Source organism: Drosophila erecta, unplaced genomic scaffold (assembly GCF_003286155.1).
Source record: "Drosophila erecta strain 14021-0224.00,06,07 unplaced genomic scaffold, DereRS2 tig00000000-arrow-pilon, whole genome shotgun sequence".
Taxonomy (NCBI): domain Eukaryota; kingdom Metazoa; phylum Arthropoda; class Insecta; order Diptera; family Drosophilidae; genus Drosophila; species Drosophila erecta.
In genome coordinates this window covers 4,534,685-4,551,838 of record NW_020825194.1, presented here as the reverse complement: position 1 = coordinate 4,551,838, position 17,154 = coordinate 4,534,685, and the positions used below count along the sequence as shown (strand labels likewise).

At 46.1% G+C, this 17,154-nt stretch overlaps 1 protein-coding gene across 1 annotated transcript in view; it reads right to left on the bottom strand.

The window, feature by feature from the left end:
• Positions 1–17,154, bottom strand: part of LOC6554381 (limbic system-associated membrane protein) — a 136,497-nt gene that overhangs the window by 47,462 nt on the left and 71,881 nt on the right. The window lies entirely within an intron of this gene.

The following is a 17,154-nucleotide window of genomic DNA, read 5'->3' as shown; positions in this document are numbered from 1 at the left end:
GGCTTAATTGCGTGGGAGGACGTGCGTGAGTTTGTGTACATTTTTGCGTCAATTAAGTTTCAACTCTCAGATACTTGGCAATTTACGTGTTGTAGCTTGGCTGTCGCAAGTTTTAAAGCAGATTCTCATTACGCGATTGCGAAACTTTTAATGTTGTTCTTTTGTAAAGTTGGCCTTGCTATTGCTATTCCTCCAAGCCGAGCTGCTCATTGTTTCTCGCCTCGAGTTTTGCTGGTGTTTCTGATTCTGATTCTGGTGCTGCTACTGGTGCTGCCAGTGATTTATGTGATAATTCCCAGCTCAAGGAAGGCTCACAACCAGATGAATTCTGTTCCGCAGGCCCATGTCCTCGTCCTCGTCCTCGTCCTCGTATGCGTTGCTCGGCAAACGGATGTGCTCAGGATATGAGCAAGTTTTAGTGCCATAGTTAGTTGTTTATTTTGCGAGCTGCAACTTATTTTTTATGTTCGCTGGCAGGAAGTAATCATCTTGATGGCTCTTGAAATTTATAGCGTATTTTCTGCATGTGGCTGACTGCGTAGTCGGCGTATCTGCGTAATGAACTACACGATTTTGGCATTAAAGCAGATGCTGCCGCCTAAGCAAAAAGCGAGCAACAACAATTGCAAAACCCATTTGACTCGAAGACAATTGTGGGCGGTTTTCGGCCTAAAATCCCAGGGGCGGTGTCTGCTCGTGTGTGTTGTTGTGTGTGGCAGTGTGTGTGTTACCGACAGCTTAGCACGGCCTTAATGCTGTTAAACTCAACTGTCGCTAGCGCTTTTAACCTGAGGTTAAATTTTCAATTTGCTTTTACGCTTTTTGCCGGCTCAGACACAAAAACCCCAAGCCAAACCGTATAGTCGCCAGACAATGGCAATTGCTAAGCATGTGTGTGTGTGTGTTAACCGCCTTTGCCCACATTGGTCTATGGGATTGCCGAGCGCCTACAGGTTCCTTTTTCCACCAGCACCGCAGCAAATTACTCTCGAGCCGCCGCTTTGTATTGTTTTTCATCTCGGGATATCCTTCTGCTTCAGCTCTGCTGGTATTTTACGTGCCTCCCATTTGGTTTTCTTTTTTTTTCTTGTATAAGTCGAGCAGACAAAAATACTTATGCACGCAGGCAGCTTTGCCTCTGACCTCTGCACTTGAATTTCGCACAGGCAAAGACTTGAAATTAAATTAATTCTATTGAATTTTATTAGATTTCGCCTAACAGAGTACAATGATCGTCATGATGACGATGGCTAGATGGCTAGATGGCAAGGACACAGCCAAAAACAGGCACTCGAAGCAGTTGGCTGTACAAATTGTACGGAATAAAGTCAAAAATGCTGCTAGACGTCTCCGAAATTCCTTCTGCATTTCTTAAAATATACTTGTATATACACATTGCTCGTTGGAGTGCTCTTATAATTCAATTTCTTGGTTCTCTTGTTGGGGGCTTCCGACAAATTTGTTGAAGTAGCATATTTCATGCATTAATTTTTGTTTTCTACCCCAAGTTTGGCAATTAATTTAATCGCACTGAGCAGTCGAGGACACTGTCAAGAAACAATTACGTTCTAGGCAATAAAAGAAAATAAAATTCAATTAAAAATTAAATTGTGAATTGCAGGGCAAGGATATGCCTTTAAGTCCTGCCCGCCGCACAAAGCCTAAACACAACAACCGGAGAGAAAGGACGAAAAAAGAGACAGAGCGCGCGAGAGAGAGGGAGAGGGAAGGCGAAAGCGTTCCAAGGAAGCCAGAGCCACGTTTGCATGGCATACTTTTGGGCGCTCTGTGAAGTTGAATGCAAATGCTTCCGTTTCCGTCAGCAGAATGGAATGCGAGTGCGTGTTCGTGTGTGTCGGGATGCCTGTACTTGTGAAACCTTGACACAGAAACGGGAATGCCGCACTTCCACACCCCCCGCCTTGCATTCCCATATGGCGAACTCGCCGACTCCGCCCACTTTCATAATTCATCTAATTACCGAGTCGGGGCAAAATAAAGCACGACACTTTCGGTCACATAAATATCGACAGAAGACGAGCTGCAAAATGCTTCTGGCAGCGACCTTTTCCTTCAGCTCAGTCGCCAAATTTCAGCAAAATGACACGAAGTCACGTGTTAGACTTGGCGACTTTGGCGCTTGTTAACTTGTTAGCCCGCTGGCTAATGGCTAAAACGAATTCCCTGTTTGTCGCCGAGCGACATTTAAGACTCGCCAAGATTTAATGAAACTCAGCCAGAGTTTCTCGGTGTGTGTGTAAGTGTGCTATGTACGATGGCCAATACAAAAGTCACTAAATCTCTAAAAGGAAAACCAATTACGACCATTACCACATATGGCAATTACAAAGGACCGTTTCCTGTCTGCACGCGCTCGAACAGCAAAGTCTCATTAGTTGGCCACAAAAGTGGAGTGCGGGCGCGGGCTTTGGAGGGGAAGGTAGTGTGCCACTTACCGCAGATGTCGAAGGATATACGTTCGGAGGATCCGGGCTGGTGGGTGGCTGAGGGGCTGGGAGGCTGGGGGGCTGGGGGGCTGGGGGCTCGAGGCACCGAGGAGTAATGCACGCTGGCCATGGATGACTGGCAATGTTAATGACTCTAAAGATGATGGCAAAGATGACGAGCACTCGCTGCCGTCGAATGTCCTGGCAAACTGTTGCTAATGCAATAAAGCGACCATTTCACGTTTCACATGCATTATTCCCTGTTCAATCAATTTGCCGGCCAGCTAGCCAGTTAGGGTTAAAAAAGCAATCGAACTTTTCTTTTTCCCCTTCTCGACCTCAGCGAAATGCAACACAAATATTATATTACCCGTATATTTTTTGATATATTTTTATGGACCTTTCAGGCCGGACGTTTTACGGCTTCAAATCATTTTGCACATTTTGCCGCAATTTATAAAATAAATATGGTTGGAAAAAGCGTAATGGAATTTATAGAACAAAAGTGTGTATGCATAAATTACAATAACAGCTGTACCCACCCACTATTCTTAGCGACCGCCCACCCTATATCCGCATATATGCTTTCTTATTTTTGCTATTTTTTTTCTTTTTTCTGTAATTTTCTTTTTTTTTTGTCATGTGCTTTTCCGCAGGAATTTCATTTGGCGAATTGTTTGCCTGGTGTCGTAAATTTGCAGTAGTAAAATTTGTTAGTTGCGTTCCGTTCGCGACACAGAACATCGAACTACCGCCGCCATATGTGCGTGTTTACAGGCACAACATATACGGGTTTTCATGATATTCCATAGTTTATGCCATCCAGATGATCTATGGATTGGATTTTCAGTTACTTGTTTTATTTTTCGGAAACGCCCACCGCCGCCATTGTTCTCCCTTATTGGGCATGCAAAAATCCATTAACCAGAACTCGGTTTTCCAGGGATTTTGCATTCGTGTCGGCTGCTCCCCATGGAGAACTCAGGACCCAAAAATTATCTCATTAGCATATTGCGTGGCGGGGGCCTATTCCCGTCCTTATCGATAAGGTTCGTTAAAAAGATTGAAATGTGCGATTTAGGGCGATTTAAGCAATGTGGCGAAAAGGCGAGAGGCAATCAAAGTAGTGGGGGTGGAGTGCTCGCAGTTGCCTGTTTTGACACTTGTCACCATTAAGTTAACAGCGCCAACAAGGGTGGTGCCGTATGGAAGGGTGGTGCGGTTGGTTTGCCGGCGGAGACCGGGCTTTAAATTCCGCCAAGCCGTTTGACATGCCCGCCAAGATGTCGTTCGTCTACTGCTGTTCGCCGTTCGTTGTTCGTTGTTCGTTGTTCGCTGGCTGGCTGGTATTTTATGCTTTTTAAGTCAGTTTAAGATTTTTGTAGCCCACTCACAGACTGTCAATGACAACGGGGAAAAGAGCGATGGGAAAACTCATGAAAACGGAGAGGGAGGCGGGCAGGCGGAGGAGCAGCGCCTCCTGGGAGTCTTGGGGCACACACGTATAGCACCGCCCATCCACCACGCTTCGCTTTTCGCCATTTCTGTTAGTCATTTGGCTTTTACTCGGCGCGGATTACGTTTTTATCCCTGTTGCCTGAAACACTTTCACAGCCAATTTTATTATACGCGAGTGTTTCGTTTCGTTTCGTTTCGCTTCGTTTCACTGGCTTTCGCTGCGGAAAATGGAAGCCTTTGTGATTCTACTGCTGTTGCTGATTTTTCCCGCTTTTGCCGCTGACGCATTGCGCTGTTTGCCGGCTTCGTGCATTTTTATGCCGCATATAAATAAATCTGTTAGTTGTGCATGTTTACGACTTTTAAAACCAACTCTGGGGAGCGAAACAGCCCCACGCTGTCAACTTGTTCATAAGCGTCACTTTTATGCATACTTCACTGTGTAAACAGCGTAAAATTTTGTAGCGAACGTTTTGCAAAATTTATAAAGGAAAAAAAAAGAGAATGGGGGACTTAAAACTTAACGCCAAAACCATTCCCGACTTATGCAAATCGAAATGAAAAACGAATGCCAGCTGTTTCGGCGCGTGTTTGAGCTTATTTGCTAGTTTGCCAGCTGCCAAGAAACCAGACCGATTGATCGGCCATTCCAAGTAAAGTAGCTACAAATGCCAAAGCGAAGCAGAAGGAGGAGGAGGAAAAGGTGGAGGTGGAGGTGGAGCAGGTCGGAGGTCCAGGTCAGACAAGACAAGTGTCCAGAGCTTAGCCAGCAACCCGGGGTGCTGATTTAATGCCCTGCACTTGAGCCCCAGTGCGTAATTTTATGAGGTCCATTCCCGGGTTTTATTGGCCAGAGCGCCGACAATAAACTGTTTATGTTTATTATTTGCTGATGACCTACGTGCAACAAACCCAGGAGCATCGTGCTTTAATAGTGGCGCGTCAAATGAATCACTTACGGCCATTCGGACTGAAAGGCCCAAAAACTCTTGCCCCATCAAATTCCTGACCGTCAGCAGTGACTGCGAATGTTTGGCAGTAGTAAAAGCAGCGGATGTGGCCTGACTGCGTAAATTACAAATTAGCAATCACACTAAAACCGGCGCAATAAATTCCCAAAAGCTTAAGGCCAAAAGGGTGTCGGGGCAACTTTTCATATTCAAAGCGTCAACTCATTAAACGGCCCTCGTCCGAAACTACGAGCAGTTCAACTCGAATCAAATGAAGCACGAAAAACAAATCAAAGTTTCACCGCTCGGAACAGCCACCCACCAGCTCATTCACTCACACTCGCATTCGCATTCCCATTCCCATTCTCCACTTTCAGATATTCACAGCCCGATACGGATTGAGATCCAGATACAGATACAGATCCAGATACAGACACAGATACACACATTCACACCCGTGCCTGGGGAGCAGTGTGAGTGCAAATAGGATGCGGATGCGTGTGCGTTGAGCAATTTGAGAGCGGAAATCAAAAATTGACCTTAAATCCCAGAAACGAGCGGCGAAACGAGGGAGAGAGCCGGCTAAATGGGTGGCTCGAAGGCGGTTCTGGGTCGAATCAAACGCGTCTGGGCCATTAAATCGACACCTTCCATGCCAAAGGGGCGCGCCTGCCCCATGAAATGAAGTATACAAGTAGCAAAATAATAAAAATTTATTGAGAAATAAAAAACAATTTAATTTATTAGTATTTAGTGCAAGGGGAAATAATCGAAGTTATAAATTTTTTATGCCAGGCCAGGCCAGACCCGTGTAGGTCCTTTAAATGCCAAGTGCCTGCGAATAGGATACAGTAACAGTGGGCGGGCAGTTAAAAGGCGGAGGGAAAACAAATGAATTGGAATACGTTGGCAGTCAGTGCCAAAAATAAAACGGAAATGCTGCCGGATGTGTGTCCATGTTACGTGTGTGCATGTCTGCTCCCAGTGTGATGTGCTGGTGTGCTGGTGTGCGTGGGTGAGCGAAAGGAAGCGAGAAAGGAATGTACGAGTATGTGAGAGAAAGGCTGCCCTGTGTACGTGTCTATTTGTGTGAGTTAGTGTTTCAGAAACGCTCGTCTCGGATGTTGAGTTCCAGCGCTTATCAAGTGTGTAGATCTTACTTATGACTTTGGCCCCAAAGTTCGGGGGATTCGGTAGTTGGGGGGAGGGGGGATTTAAGGACGAAAAGCGGCTAAGCACCGAGGCCTTGCCGCAGAAGGAAAGTCCAAATTTGTTGGCTGTCGTTGCTGCTGGCCGGGTAATTTAATTTATCGTCTTCTCTGTTAAATGACGCTCAAGAGTATAATTCGCTATCGGGGCACGCGACTAATGCCAGCACAAATTGTTCACTTTCAGCGATGAGATATATTTATACTTATATATACATCGGGAGTATATAGAAGTATCGACAGCATCGGATTGGTGGCAGAATGGTTTGCGCGTATCTTCACTTGGTGGAATGTGCAGGGAAAAAATGTCAATAATCCCATCAGTTTAAAACGTTTAAATAGTAATTTGTAGCTACGTATAATATTTATGTGCCCTGAAAAAAACACTCACCTAACCGGTAATATGATTCTATAGAGTTTTACGCTTTTTATCATCGCTTTAATGTATGCGACGTGTGCTGGGAAAATTGAATTAATATCTCATCTGCTAAATATTTAATTGCAAGGCATTGGAGTCTGTAGAATTTTAAAATGATCTATAGATGTCTAAAAAAAGTTCACAACGTTTTTACAGCATATTCCAAAGGATGGCATTTCATGTATGTGATATCAATTTGCCAAGCCAGTTCGCACTATTGCTTGGCTATAATGATTTTAAAGTAAATTATTCTTGATTTGGGACAAGTGAGAATTTTCCCCAGCCTTTCGCTTCCAGAAAGCGCTTCTCTGGCGTCGAGCGCGTCAAGTGTGCGGCTTTAAAAATACAAGCAAACACCGACGATCGCCGTGTGCGGAAAATGCAAATGCTGTTGCCAGTTACCCGTGGCCCGTTACCAAAAACTGGGGGACGGGGGAGCGGAATCAGCCAGAGCGTAAACAATGCACATTTTAATTTTAGCCCAGTTCGTTGCCACAGAACACGGCGGCATTGGAGGCGAGTGAGCCCAAACTGGCGAGCGAGGATATGTGCCAATAAAAAGTTTGGCAAACAAAGTTGGCGTCACAAAACTGCAACACATTGCAGCTGGAACAGCACCGGAGGCAAACTAACTGCAGAGCCAGAAATTGTAGGCAACGGGGCAAAAACCGAACCGCAAGTGCTCTCTGGTATACTCGTATATAAACTGATTTTCGCTTTTGGGCGGCCCAGGTTCCCAGAATCCCAGCTACCCAGGTACCCAAATTCCCCTGATTCCCGCACTCACAGACTGCCAGACTCACAGGATCCCACTTCAAGAAGCGCCACTGTCTGGAAAGCAAAGTTAATTAACCCTAATTTGTATGTTGTGCGTGGAACTGGCTCTAAGCTGTGTGCTCTTGCTTCTGGTTTTGATACCCTATGCAATTTGGCGTGCTGAAGGAATGCACAATTCACCTGTCACACGAATGTCCCTGCCCCTGCGTTTTTGGCCAAGAACTGGGAACAGGATCAGGCCAACTGCCGCAGGAGCAGCCCAGCAGCATAAACGCTGTATAATTTATGCATTTTATGTGGACCGCAGCAAAGGAAGCCCAGCTGTCCCAGACACCAAGATACGTGTATTATGTATGTGGCTGGCACATTTTTTCCGCTGACTAGCTGACTTGGCGAGCATGCCAGGACATACTCGTCCTTTTCCCAAAATAAGTGGATGCCTCGGCGCACAAAATCACTGCAAGTCGCTGAACAGCAGGCAGCAAAAAGGCTTTAAGACCAAAATGTTGTCGGCAGAAGACAGCTCGTTCTTGGTACTTGGTCCTTGGGCATGGCTAAGCAATAGGGTGAAAATAGGGTGTTTCTATAAATATGGTGGCACCTTCACTTCGTGCTAGGCTAAATTCCATTAAAAATTTAACAAGTTTTGGGCTTGTTCGCCTAAATATTTAATGTATTTTCAGGCCCGTTGCCTGAAGCAATTGAAAGCCAACAATTAGCCAGCTTGACAGGGCACTTATCATCAGGCAAGTCAAGATATTAAAAAACATAACACTTGTCTCGGCTCAGCATTAAAATGGAAATATTTTGCACACTTTTCTGCGCCAGAAGGGACAGAAGGCTGCCATTGGTTTTTATGCCGACATGCTCACGCATTTTAATTAAGAAATTAAATTAAATACAAACTGATGCGTAACAGATTCCTCGTTACTAATTAAAATTCAATTTCTTGCCATTAAAATGAGCAGCCAGTGGAGAAGGCTGGGCAACAACGCCAATTACAAGCCAAGCCCTTGGCGGGCCGGGAAAACCGCGCCAAGAACAACACAGGAATTGGGGGCGTGGCAGCACGCCTACGCCTACGCCCCGGCCACGCCCCCGCCCCCATTGCGACCTCGTCGAACTGGCAAATTAAGCACGCAAAATTAATACGCAATAAAAAGGCAATAATAAAAGTCGAGTCGAGTCGAGCCGACTCGGGGAAGTCCTTCGATAACTGAAAACAATTTGTTGTCTTTCCTTTTGCACTTCACTTTTATGTGAATTTTCCCACCGCCATGCCATCCCCATGCCATACCGCGGAAAAGCCGGAGTAAGCTCGGAAAAATTGAATAATTTCTTAATGAGAGTTGGAAAAAGTTTGCTGCTTCAAATTTTCCAATTAACATTTTATATTGAAACCGACATTTGCTTGATACGCTTTAAGGCGAAGTCGCTGATGCAACAGAGCGATGCGGTTTTGGGGATCGGTATCCAGTATCCGGAACCGCTCGATGGAACAGTACCCCCAGGACCATCCAATCCAGCATCCAACAATGGCAACCGCCAGCCGCCCGTACAAACAAAGGCTGCACAAAATACTTGAAGCAACTATGCCAAGAGTTCCCGAGCTGGAAAAGTGGATAACTCCCCGGTCGACCAGGCGGGCAGTTGAGTAAAATTGTTTGCTATTTGCCAGACTAAACGGCCCAACAAAGCGTTTTGGGTGCGGGCCTTTCGTCCTGCAGGGGCAACAAATTACTTAAGAAAACTGTTTCTTGCCTTATTGGATTAAGTACACAGCGGCCGAGGAAAGCAGTTTCTGGAACTCTCCACTCACAATTACCAGCGGCTCTTTGATAATTTCTGCCCAAGATTGGGTCGGGACCACGAACCGCTCACAACTTAAAGCTGCTGAAATGTTTGTCCATCTGCCAAATGTCAGACGCTCTAACCCTTTCGCCGGATTTCGTTGTTATGGCCACGTCAACTGGCAAATACTATTGGTTCAAAGGGGCTGTACTCCCCGCAGATGCCCATATGCGGACATGGTCTCGTCTGGCGAGTGTTGGTACCACCAGCTCGTATTTGCCCTGGAGGCCCGTTTGGTGTATTGTTATACAATTTTGTTGAAATTTATTTACGGAGTTTTGTGCCACACAGTATAAACATTCAAGTTGGCACAATGGCGGGCTGGCTGGTTGGCTGGGTGGCTGGTTGGCCATCCGCAGAAACAAAATCAAAACCCAAGACCAATATCGAAGCCAAACTCTGCGCTCGGCCAAGTTATGGCTTAAATTTCTATCCCAGCTCGCAGCGAGCACGGATAGCTGATTCGTGTTCTGCATGCCAAGCGAGAATATCTGTGTATATCCATCTATAAGGACGGTGAGGTTGAGTTCAGGGGTCAAAATTGCCGCTGCTGCCGCTGCTGCTGGGCGTGGCAGAAAACACAAACAAGATAATAAGTTCATAAGTATTATTTGCAATATAATCTCTCTTCCGATTTGATTTAAAATTCTCGCAGCCAGTGTCAAAGTTTTGTGACTCCTGGCCATTTTGCAGCATAAAGTGAGTGGAAAGTGGAATGGAGGGGTAGTGTTCTCGAAACCCATTTCCCTGAGCCGGGGATAAGGCAAGAGCATCCTTAGTTAATTGGTCATTTCTGTGGCAAGCTGCAGCCCAGTGTATAAATGAGATAGCGATAGCTGGTCGAGGGATCAAGTGGCAAGTGGCAAGTGGCGAGTGGCGAGAGGATTTGGCCTGGCTTAGGGGCTACTGATTGGGCCACCAGGCAAACAAGAAAAATATGATAAGCGCCACGTGCTATCCCATCCAAGCTCGCTCCACAAAATCCCGCTCAATTTGCAGTGCAAACTTGAAATTTGCCGAGGACCTCTAGCTAATTAATCAGGGCAACGCCAAGTCGCAAGTAAACAGCAAGTGCCACCTAACAGCATTTAGCTAAAGCATACTTTGGCTAACACTTGCCAAGTTTCTTCCTGCGGAACAAGGACTAAGGACTCCGGCCAACTGAATAGCCATGCTCCAGTGGGCTCTACTCGGGCAAAACTTTCACTGCCATCTTCTAACTGCAATTTATGAGTGCAGCGGGCCACTGGGCGAAAATTTGTTTACAACTTAGGCGTTAATTGACACTGCCACAAAACAGAGGCCAAACTCAAAGAGAAAGTGCCAAAGTCTGGACCTAACCAACTCGGTTTTGCAATCCAATGACCAGGGTCGACAAAACAATGCTCAAAGAGCTGACAATATTTATGCTGGCGAAGCGGGAAAACTTTTTAAATAAAATGTAACACCTCTTGCAGGTGTGCCCCCAAAACTTTTTGTTCCATTGAGGTCAAAAGTTGTACGCCACTCCGAGCCCCCCAGATAACTTTAATGAGACAACACGCAGAGGGGAATCACACCAGATTGTTGTGCAATTAGCTTAAATGTGCAGAGTGTCCTCACCCAAAAACCCTTCCCCTGAATGGAATTTTGCAACAAAGAGTGCGAGTAAGCCGTGGGCATAGTAAATCAATGTCGCCTTAATCCTCGCATAAGGCACTTTATCAATCAATGCAGAAAGGATTTAGCTGGAGTTTTTTGTCATCGCCTCCTAGTTAATGCATGACAGAGGGTTGCAAAAAAGCGGAATGAAATAAAGAAAAAATAAATCCAGGCCCAGACACGCCCGATTCGAGTGAGGAAAATCGTAATAAGCGATAAGAGGTAAAACAAAGTAAGACCGAATAACACAGTAAATCACAGGATAATGCCGCATTCGCACACACACTCACACACACACTCACACACACTCGCTGGGGCATCGAAGCAATCAAATTAAATCCCAATCGCACACTTAGGCGGCAAGGACGAGAGACAAGGACCCCGCGACGACACGACAAACGGCGATAAAGCGTTATGGTTCATTAGGCCCGCCGATTGCTAGGCGGTTTGGTTAGGTGCTGAGGTTCCCGGGGTTTCCCCCTAACGAGAATGACTGCCAGAATGGGGTTTTCCACACACAATAGCGGCGTATATCATTTCAGCGCAGCCCTGTCACATCAGCGCCCACGATGACATTGAGTCTCGCAGATCCAAGACGAATGGCATAGGGATGAGGATGCGGATGCGGATGCGGATGAGGGCGAGGGTTGCGCACCGAGTACGGCGGCTTAGGGGTTGCAATCTGCCTTGCACTTAATGTCAATATCATGAAGTGCCGCCATATGGGTTCTCCCGCCAACGGCACTCGAATGCAGCAATTGTCACCCGGCTCGGACGCTCGGTAAATATTTGCAGCAGGAAATTAGTAAACCAAACACGCCCGTCGCAATCCGGCACAGAGAAAAAATACATTCCTTTTGCTCTAAGAAAGTATGTTTTTATCAGGGAAAACAACAGTTTAATTCTATAAAGATAGATACTCAGATACTTTAAGATACTTTTAAATCCTTAAAGCCCACTTAAAGGTACCTTTAAGCTTTTTTAAAATATTTTTTTTAATTGAGGGAAATCCCAATTTGAAACCGCCGATTTCCCTCAGTGTGCATGGTGCCCAGTCCAAATCGCAGGGCAGACAAATAAATAAAACATGCGTCGTATTTGTCAAATCTGTTGCAATTGTTCGCAGCCCAGGAGTGTGACCGATTCCAGGTCCAGGACCTGAGCCAACCCAGTGTCCGGGTATGTCCGGGCACGACTCATTAAACTTGCAGACCCCGCCCACCGGATTCGACCCGTTCCTAACCCGGCGATGGAAACCCTGGACACCAAACTGTTTGATTTATTTGACACTTTGTGCGTTTGTGCGCTGGCACCGGAGAGCTGACACCTGCGCGCCAAATTAATGCAATGAAATTTGCCAAACTTTTATGAACGAGTTAAGTCCACTTGGCCAGCGGTGGGCAGGGGATGGGCTCTTCTGCTGGCAGAAGGAGGAAGCGCTAAAAAATACGAGGAAAATACAATATTAATGAGTTTCCAATGTTAATAAGCTGGGAGAAGAGCTAAAATAGGGGCAGGACGTCAGCTGCAGTCCGCTGGCGAAAATCCCTTTATAATTTCATTTTAGCCTCAACTTGAGAAATAATTTAAAAACTTTGTTATGTATTCTTAAAGTCATTTAAGCACAGACGCGCAGCAGTTGCCATGGGCTGCTAAAATGGCAAGAAATAAAAGGAAAATGCGATATTTTAGACGCTGTCGTTGATGAGCTGCTGATGAGGCGTGCGCCCTGACCAGTTATATATACATATATCTATATACACATATATATCTGCATTATAAACTCCACCCCGGCGTTATCATCTGTCAACCAAAGTCGAAGTCCGACTTCGCCAGTTCTTCAGAAGCTTCAGCAGCCTGCGAGGCCGAAAAACTTTGCGCGCGCCTTTTGTGTTTTCCGTTTTTTTTTTTTTTTGTATTTTTTAATGTTTTTGTTTTCCATTTTTTCATCTTTATTTTCCAGCAGTCGCAACTTTGCGAGCATAAAGAAAAATGAAAAATAACTGAGGAACTGTGGATCAAAAAAAAAAAAAGAAAAAAAAGACAACAAAAAGGAATGTTTTAAAACAAGAGACAACACTTTGCCGAAGGCCGAATGCCCTTTTCTCGGTCCTAAAGTGAGAATTTCCCTTTGAAGAGAGCGAAATTTATGGAAAAGTCCAAGGACCGCCCAGCGCGGCGGATGGCACACACTTTTGTGATTTCTCGCCTCGCGAATCGTAATGATGGAAAAAGTATCTCCTGAATATGAAATGAAGCAGCTGGACAAATGTCGCCGGCGAAAACTCGGCCCTTCTACGTCCTGGTCCTGTTCCTCCTGCTGCTGCTCCTGCTGCTGCTCGTGGTCCTGGTCCTGGCCAACTTGAGCCGGCCCATTGCCACTTTGTGCCGGGGATAATAATAATAAAGTCGCTTCGCCTGGTGCGGTTGGACAACAGCTGCGCTCCTCTGGCTTTTGCCAGCACTTTTGCTTTGGGCCAGGACACGGCCATCCTCTTGGTCTCTTGGTCCGTTGGATAAGGATGTGAATGTGGAAGCCCAAGCAAAACGCACAGCTGGCGTCGAACTTAAATTAGCTTGTACATACAATCCGCTTTTCACAGCGGCCGGGGCAAAGTTCTTATCCGTGAATTTATCTTTCATATGGCAATGTGGAAACTTTGGCCTCCATTTCCCGCACTGTTTGCGGTGGCACTCTGAATTTATTATTGCAACAACCACCGCCCAACACGGCCAGTGTGGCCAAGAAGCTTTTGATATTGTCGCCAATATAAACATTTTATCATAAAGAGATTAGACGCCGATAAGCGCAGTTGAGAGCAAACAGCAGGCAAATGAGAAAGACCCTTATACCATACAACCAGACCCCATGCATTTTAAGATACCCCCTCCCAAGCTGCCGGATCCGGGCCTCTTTGTGCCGGGACCCTGATTTACGGCTTCCTGATGCCAGTGCCAAACAATGCCGGGCAATTTCCCCATGCGGTGAAATTAATTTGAAGCATTTGCTGCTGGAAGCATTTGCTGCCAACCACCACCCACCGGCAAAGTGCAGCTGAATGATTCCCAGCCAACTGCAGGGCAGCCGTAAAATGGCCACATCCCATGGGCCACACCAGGAATCCCTGCTCCATGCTCCATGCTGCATGGAGGAAGGAGAAGCAAAGGAGGCCATCTGTTTGCCCAACGGGCTGGGCTGAGTGCTGCCCTGCTGCACTCACTGTCAGTTAAATCCCGGCGCTGCATTACGACAACCTTACCACTTTTTTCCCGACCCCCGGTTGCCCGACAAATGTCTGAAGATAAAGCTGCAAAAATATTTTAACCTCCTTTGGCAGCATGTCGGATGTCGTCGGAGGACACTGGGTAACACCCAAGCCGGGCAATCCGATCCCAGCACCAGCCACAAGTAGCCCGCAGTGCCTCCTACTCATTGTGGCCAATCCTGGTGATAACTACCAAGATGATGATCATCATGATGATGATGCTGATGCTGAGGCAGCACAGTTTCACCTGCACTAAGCCATGCTTTTGTCTGTTGCGGCTGTTTTCATATTTTATTTGCGGCCCAAGGAGACAAAAAACCGAGGCATACAATGCCATCAGCCAGCTGCAAGTCCATGTCCAGCTGCAATCCATGTCAATTTGCTTGAAGTGCTCCGCTCGAGAGCTGAGAAAGCCAATGCCAAACGCGTTGCAAATTAAAATTGCCCAGCCGTTTTGCCATAATGAAATGGCTTTCTGGTTAAAGCCGGCACAAAATGAAAGGGCCCAGTGCCAGCCAGCCAGAGATTTTAATGAAGTTCGTAGCACTGCAGCCGGACGGAGAGGAGTCACTTTATTTTATTAGAAACCTGTTTGCCAAGCATTTGCACACAAATTAAATACGGTGCGCAAAAGCGCAGCAAAGTGGTCTCCGCTGCATCCAATTCAATCAGACCAGTTAGCAGCTCAAAGCCACCTTAACAGACACGTTAATCGGGGCCAACACACAGTTTCTTCATTTGCAGGGGACATTTTTAATAGCACCTCGACGAAGATTATGATCCTGGCAATGCGGTTGATAACCGCTCATAGCCGAAAGTCCTGTTCGCTCAACAAGTTCATTTCCCCTCGGTGGCCAGGACACTCGGGTGTGCTGCCACACATGCACTCGATGGGCAATAAGCGGCACATTGCCCCATGCTCTGCGTTTAAGTGCGATTCCATCTCTGGCCTTAAATACAGCAATAAACCGGAATCGCTTTCACTGGGTCGGGAAACTCGGCTGTGACTAATGTCGGCTCCTGGCATTCATGGCAATAAAATTTCACTCCTTACAACATGTCAACCCCTCAGACCGTCACTCGGCGATCCTCTGGGTAGATTTGTGCGGCTTGGGTTTATGTTTATGATTTAATTGTCAATAAAATAATCATTTGCAAGCATTTTGCCACTGCAACCGCAGTACGTGCCAAACAGAGTTGAGGCAAATTTTTACCAATAAATGAGTGTGGCAACAGGGAAATGGGCATATCGAACCCACAGACATCAAAATGATACACTTAAATCAAGTAAAAAATCCATTTGACTTAACAAATCTCTCCAAAAATATGTGATTTCACTCTAAAAAGTGCTCAACAATAACTTTCAATCTTATGCCAGAACATCCCTGAAAAATGGCATTACTCGAACATGCATTTTTATTTATTCATCAACATGCGAACAAAAGCAGCTCCTGTAGGCATTTCTCTGTGTGTAGCACACAGACCAAATAACAGGATAAAACTGTAGGGTGCCACAGGAACTGAGAGCCCTGGCTGGCACTTAAGTTATTGACGAGATAAAGTTGAGGATTTTGTGTGCATTTTTGTGAAGTGGCAGCCGAAGCCCATAATGACGGAGCAAGTGGAGGAATATGGAGATGGGTAGCTGGGAATCAGTTGGATATGGAGCTGGGAAGCTCGAAAGCTGGAGCTGGAGCTGGAGCTGAGATGATGGCGTTGACGTTGATATTGTCGACAGTTTTGATGCCTCTGCCGGCAGACTCACGTAGAGAGATGAAGCAATATGTGCCCGGGCTAAAGGCTTTGAGTGCCTCGTCCTGGCTCGCCATATATATATATGTGTGTGTGTGTGTGTGTTGGCAGGTCTAGTCTGTTTGCTCGAACGCTGCTCCTTTGCTCATGACACGAGAAGCAGGACAACAGCCAAATCAAACAAGCCAAAAAGAAGGCGAAGGAAACCAATAAAAAGCCAAGCGAAGCGGAGGCGGAAAAGAAAACATTGTGGCCAAACGGCAATGCCAACGTCCCACAGCATACACGGAAAAATGAGCAGGATGTTATTAATCTGCAATCATTAATGCTGAAAACAAACTTTGCTTTTTTGCTACTTTTTTTGTGCATCAGTTTTAAAGAACTCATCAGCCTGAATATATGGTGAATCCATTTTTTGATATTCAAAGGATGTGCCACCACAAATCATAGGTTTCGTAAAAATGATGTGAAAAGCTTTTAGGCACTGAAATATTGGCTCCTTAACATGATTGATTATTTTTCCGTGTACATGCAGGCATCGCCTCATCGATTTTCACTTGAGCCTTAAACGCGACGAGGAAATTCTCTGGAGTCGCACAAACAAATGCGCGTAAATTTTGCTTAGCGCGCAATTCAAGTGCAAATACTTGACACCGCCGCACCTAAACTGGAGGAAAAGTGGGGCGTTGGGCGGTGGGAAATGGGAAACGGGTGGAAAAGAGGTGGCCTGGGACTGATGAACGAACAACCAACCCGCTCCCAATCCCAATCCCACTTGGTCTTGCAATGCCATCAACGCGTGGGCCTCAAGAGCCTCTCGATGCGTCCTCGTCCTCGTCGTCCTGGTCCCCGTCACACGTCAATATCCTTTTTGTGGTTTTTCCTTGTTTTGCTTTTCCCCCGCCCCCAGGCCGGAAAAGCAAAAAGGCATTGGCAACTTTTCCGCCTCATCTGCCGCCGGCATTCCACCTATTATCGTTTGTTTGGGCCAAGTTTTGCACTGCCTGATGCCTGATGTCTGATTTATTTGCATTTGGCTTGTGGTCCATGCAGTTAATAAATTTCACTTACCCACTGGCACACACACACACACACACATATGTGCAAAGTGTTATCTAACTGGGGTAGACTGGGTGGAAAACAAGTTTTGCGAAAAGCGAGTATCAGAAGTTTTGGGGCCAAAAGTTTGCCGCTGCGGCAACTTACCTATGTCAAATTGATTAGTTGAGTCCGACAGCTGAATCCAAATCTGTTCCGATTCGTTCCGGTTTTCCCCCGAGGCGATTGGGGTATGCAGATAATTTGATTGTGTGATTTATGTCACAATATATATTCAACATTAATGAAGATGAAGGAGACTTGCGGTTGGCAAATGCAAACTCAATC